The 6000-nt window shown below is 39.9% G+C and overlaps 1 pseudogene; it reads right to left on the bottom strand.

The window, feature by feature from the left end:
• Positions 1–4700: 4700 nt before the first annotated feature.
• Positions 4701–5609, bottom strand: LOC120290271 (annotated as a pseudogene).
• Between the last annotated feature and the right edge of the window lie 391 nt (positions 5610–6000).

Genomic DNA, 6000 nt, shown 5'->3' with positions numbered 1-6000 from the left:
TGGAAGATTCACACTTAGATCAGAAGATGCGGTTTGCCCTGTCTCCATTTTCATTTAAACGTTAAACATCTCCAAATCTAGAATGCTTTTCTGGGTTACTTCCGTTATAATGATAAACCATGAGCTATATGGCCTCCTAACATTGCAGGGACTGCACTTTGCACATTCTTAGATCAAGAATGGGAACCTTTCAAGTTTCTGCCTTTCTTTTTTTTCATGCATGACCAGCACTTATAGCTTTTGAAGTTGATTGTCCTGTTGTTGTAATAATTTGACATTTTCTTCCATCCTGTTCGCCTGCTGTTGTGAATACAGACAGGACGTGGATCCCCTGAGGACGATCTTCTACGGGAGTACCAAACTGCGGGGTGGGGCCGAGCACGCCCCAATGGGTCGCGTGGGCCGGGTATAAGCCAGCTCTCACGGCGACTAAGGCCGGGAAGTTCATGGTGGGGTCGTTCATCCAAGGGAGCGAGTGGTTGCCTCAAACGAGCATGACGTTCGACGCCGCTTTTTGTAATACGGTAATTGGTAATGATGTAGAGCCGCGAAGTGCCTATAGAGAAAAGAAAACTGTTTTCTATTGTCCCCTTCTTCTTCTTCTTTTTTATTAATCGACAATGAAATTTCTTTGTAGCATTTCGGTTTTCTCATATATGCTGTACACTAATTATGAAAACGGCAAAAAGAGAATCAATAGAGAAATGGTACCACTTTCTAAGCTTGTTCGTCCGTATGTCAGCCGATGTTCCATTATTTAATGAATGTGTGTGACAAGAGGCAAGGGGGAGGTTATATGGTTCACCGATGATGGATTCTCTAAGTCTAAACGGGTCGCGATACATTAAAATCTTCGTAACTCCTGCACAAAATGTCATGACACATGAAAATTCCAAACTTTAAGATCGACACATGAAAGTATCCGAACTTTAAGATCCTGCACAAAATGTCGTAACGCACGAAAATTTCTGAACTGGTAAGATCGACACATAAAAGCATACTAACTAAGATCAACCCCCGGACGGAAGATAGTTGGATGATTTCTTATCAGAGCCCAGTAAGGAAGATGTGTATTGCAAGAGCGAATATCTATGACTAAAATGCAATCTCTTTCGAGTTAACATAGACCCTCCCCTATGCGACCCGAATGTATAAGCATCTTGTTGTGTTGAGATGTCACGAAAAGTTCAAGGGGGCCCATTTCCTATACTTTTGTCCTCACGCGTTAGGTTTTGCTGAGCACCAATTATACTCTGTAACTGCTGTTTGTAATACTAAGTATAACGTATTTCTTTTTTCCGACATATATGCCCATGTTTACTATCATGAAATGACTCTTTCTAGTCAAATTTGTACGAGAGAAACTTGGTTTTATTCAAAGTTAAAACAAAACCTAAAGAACCTTAGGCTAAAAGTTAAGCTTTGCATTTAATCTATAATCAAATTTTTTGAATATAATTTTTAAATAAATTTACTAATATGTATCTTTTATATTACTTCTCAACATGAAAATGCAAAAATGTTATATACTCATTGTTTCTTTTTTTGCAATTTTAAAAATACTAAAAATAAAACACTTAATTTGGTCACGCCAAATGGATTTTCAAATACAAGTTTACCAAATGCTTTTGCATTTCCCTAAAGCACTTTTCAGTTTTAATTTACCAAACAGTCTAACACTTCGAAAACCCTTTATCTCAGGTATTTGCATTCTCCTAAGGGCATTTCCCCAAAGTTCGAACCAAACGGCCTCGGTGTCAGTGATGCTGCAAGCTGTTTTCCGTTGGAGGAGGAGGAACTCTGGCATGGGCAGCTACGGGTGGCGGGCATCAACGGTGCCACGGCTGAGTTGGTCCCAAAATTATATATTATGCAATTTATTTCTAATATTTTTATTTATGAGTTAAAAATTAATTCATCATTTTCTATGTAATAAAATGAATGACCAAATCACCAAAATTTAAGTGTTAATGCATCTCCAGATGAGAAGGAGTATCTTTGTTGTTTTCTAAAATAACAACCACCACAAACATAATTTCTAGATGGATGTAAAGTCTTTCATCATATTTTTCACACCTAATACCCTAAAAAACTTTAAAATTTTAAGTTTATTCCTAATTCTATCATAATTTTTTTTTTATCTTTTAAAAAATTTCAAAATTTAAGTCTAATTTCAATTCTACCTTAAATTTTTTTTATACTTTATAAAAATTTACCAACTTTTACTTAAGTCTCAAATTTACCGTCATTAACCCTTTATCTAAAATTTCTCTTAACAATCAAGAGATGAAAAACTCCCTGACCACGTGCTATGGTGCAGCAATTGGTTAACATGGACTTCTTGGCTTAGTTTACACCAATGAAGAGTATTTAATGTCCAATTTTTACAAAGCCATGACCATTTGTCGCGAGAAAGCTTAGCTAGAAGTGCTAGTAACATTCCATCACGAGAAACATTCTCCAAGTTACAATGGCATTTCTTTGTGCCTAAGAAAATGTTAAATTAATGTCCCAAGTTTGAATTCAAATAACAATTAGTTAAACTGAATTTATTAATAAAGTTTTTTCTTCTAAGGATTGAAATCAGATGAAGAAAGAAGTAACAATTTTCTTCTTGGACTTTTTCTATGGGACGAGCAAAGCAAGACAAATGAAGAAACAAGATATAAAAAAGGAATAAAAAAGGAAGTTTTTTTCTTCTCCTCTGCAGCTACGAATTCCTTTGAAAAAGGAAATCAGACCGTGGGGACCAAAGTCAAAGTTGTTGACTCCGGGCACACCTATAATAATAAAATAGGAATCTCCTTTTGGTGTGAAGGTTGCACATAACAACGCTTATTAGTTAAGGAAGAGTTTTTCTTTTTTCAGAAATAATTATTTTATACTTTTATTTCAAGGAATAATTTCTAAGTAAAATAAGGTGTTTGATAACTACACAAAATTTATACTCTAGAAATAGAAAAAGAATAGTAATGCGTTTGGTACAAAACAGTTTATTTTTTATATTTATTCGTTTTTTTATTCTTAATTACGAATCGCCGACCGCTAGGCGGTGGCGGCCGGCAACGACTCCAAGCGGTTGGAGGTGGCCATGGCAAGAAAGAGGAACAAAAGAAAAATAAAAAAATAAAATTGGCTTATTTCTAGAAATTGTTCCCAAGAACAAAATGCAACTTTTTTATTTCTCATTTCTACTTCAAATCCATTCTCGGGCTAACTTTTTCTATTTTTAACGTTAAAAATAACTCGACGTTATCAAATGATTTATATATATATATATATATATATATATATATATATTTTTGTTCCGAAACAAAATAACAGAAATTGAGAGAAACAAAAATACTGTCATGCAAACCCGAAGTTGCTGCAGCCTTACAAGAGTCAATGAAGCCCTTGCACGTAGAAGAAAGGAAGCAAATCTCTCTGCACGTGGAGCCGAAAATAGAGCTAGTGGGCCTAGGTCAAATATTTGACCTTTGGGCACACGAATTTCCCTTTGGCGTGTGAAGCGGCTACGAAAGAAAAGAAGCCGCACACATCAAGTTACAAGGAGCCGCACGCGTTTTTGTTTCGAACTTAAATGCCGGTACTTTATGCAAATGATTTATATCCAAATCAGGTGTTATTTATAAATACTTGAAAGCTTTGAAGTTCAACCTGTGTCCTAAACACTGAACAGACGTATGAGCGATTGTTAACTCAAGTTGACACATAAATTTTGTCATTTTATTTAGACTTAATCGTGTACAAAATTTGAAATTAGTCACTAAAAACAAACAAAAAAATAGAAAAAAAAAGAAAAAGAGAAAAAAAGAAACAACAACACAAAAAAAAAGGCCTAGGGGGTCGGGTTGAGCTAGATTTGGCTTTGGCCCGGCTCATCGCCCTCCTCTCTTTCCCCTGCATGGGCCAAAGCCATCTCCTTTGGCCCAGCCCACATCCCCACTTGTCTTCTTCCTAGTGTCTTCGCGTGCGGAGCCTGCACCAAAGAAAAGGAAAAGCAGCAATGTCAGAAAAAAAGGAAAAAGAAGAAAGGGACAACAAAACAAAGGAGAAGGAGACCAATTTGGAGAGGGAGAAAAAGGAGAAGGAACAGAGGGGAGGAGGGCAGGGCGGCGCTGCCCGTCGCTGTCTGAGCCGCTGCCCTCCTACTCGTCGTCGTCTGAGCCGCCACCCTCCGAGCCCCAAGCCGACGCCGCCGCTGCCCACTGCATCGCCTCTGCCACCCGCTACTTCGCCTCCACCATCGACACTGTAACCGCTGCTCGGCATCTCGACCATCCTCTTCGCCGCTGCAACACGTAGGAGAGAGGTGAGGCGAACCGGGTCTTGGCCGAGTCAGGCGAAAGCCCCGTGGGTAGGGTTTTGGCCCAAACCTGGTATGTTCTTTTAATCAATTCGGGCCAAATTTAGGTTATTCTTGCATATGGGCTTATGGGTTTTTGGGCTTGTGGGTTTGGGCTGTTTAGTGGGCTTATAGGTTTAGTTTCTTTTAAAAAGAGAGGAGGGGACCTCTTGGGTTGGGCTTGCAATTCGGGCCCACCTGCTCCTAACTGGACCCAATCCGTGCCGACGGGCCAAACCTAGGTCGGGTTGGACCCGACCGGTTTGTCCGGGATTCAATTTTTTTTAATTTTAATATTTTTTAAAAACAATTTCGAAAATCCAAAAATATTAAAATTAAAAATCTCAAATATGGCATACATGGAAAGATGAAACCTATTCTGCTGCAGGAGTCAATTGAAGCATGTTAAGCCCTCCATCGACGACCAGGTTTTGGCCATTCACGAATTCGGAATCTTCCGAAGCTAGGAACACCACAGCATCAGCCACGTGCTTTGCGTTCAAAACCCCTTTTAAGCTCGAGCTCGGCTCGAACATTCTCTCAATTTCCTCTTCGCTCCGGCCAAAGGTGTTGCAGACCATTGGTGTCGCGACTGCTGCTGGCGACACAAAGTTCACGCGTATCCCGTGTGCTAGCTGACCTTATCAAGCCCAGCAACGCATGCTTAGACATGGTATGGTCTATGTACTTGTCGGTCCCGACGGTCGCAAAAACGCTCGCCGTCCAAATTATGCTTCCCTTTATGTCCTTATCCAACATTGCGTGGGCACCGTGCTTCACACACGAGGCCATGCCTTTAACATTTACGGCGAAGAGGCGCTCGCAAGTCGACATGTCGAAATCAAGAATGTCTTGTTCAGCAGACTCCAGCGTTGCTGAACATGACGTCGAGCTTACCATACAGTTGAAGGGTCAAGCGTACTAAGTATATCACCTGTTGCTCATCCGCAACATCGCAGTGAATGTAGGTGCAGCAACGGGAGCCGATTGATTCTACGAGGTCTCCGCCCTTTTCATCCTGGATGTCAGCAATCACGACTTTTGCACCATGACTGGAGAAACGGCGAGCCGTTTCCTCGCCAATACTGCTTGCACTGCCAGTTACAATGGCTACTTTCCCCTCGAGTGTTTTTCAAGGCAGAGTTCGTCATCCCTTTTTGTATGCAAAGCCAGAACGAAAAGGAATGAGAAATGATCAGAGACATGCCTGTGGGAAAACAAAAATCTCGTAACAGGCTACTGTCGAAAATTGGTGATCCATTCTTGGCATAGAAATCTAGAAATCCTAGTTTAATCTTAGGCTGCGTTTGGCAATATTTTTGTTTAAAAATTATTCTAGGAAATAGAACAAAAATCCAAGGAACAATTTTTTAACAGAAGAACCCATTTGGTTGGTAATCGTACAAAATTTATATTCCTGAAATAGGAAAATAACAAAAACACATTTGGTAAACTTGTATAATTTTTTTTTTGTTTCTTTTAATTTTTTTCTTTTTTCTTTTTTCTTCCTTTTGGCCAGTCGCTGGCCTCGGCCATGGCCGGCAACCAGCCGACGAGGGTCAGCAGAGGGTGCAGCAAGAAGAGAACGCGTGAGAGGACGTGTGCAGCAAGGAAAAGAAAAAAAAGGGTTGTTCATCTCCTTCGCAAACGCC

The sequence above is a fragment of the Eucalyptus grandis genome, chromosome 2 (genome assembly GCF_016545825.1).
Source record: "Eucalyptus grandis isolate ANBG69807.140 chromosome 2, ASM1654582v1, whole genome shotgun sequence".
In the NCBI taxonomy this organism is placed as follows: domain Eukaryota; kingdom Viridiplantae; phylum Streptophyta; class Magnoliopsida; order Myrtales; family Myrtaceae; genus Eucalyptus; species Eucalyptus grandis.
Note: the sequence above shows the minus strand (reverse complement) of the source record. Positions and strands in the feature narration are given on the sequence as shown.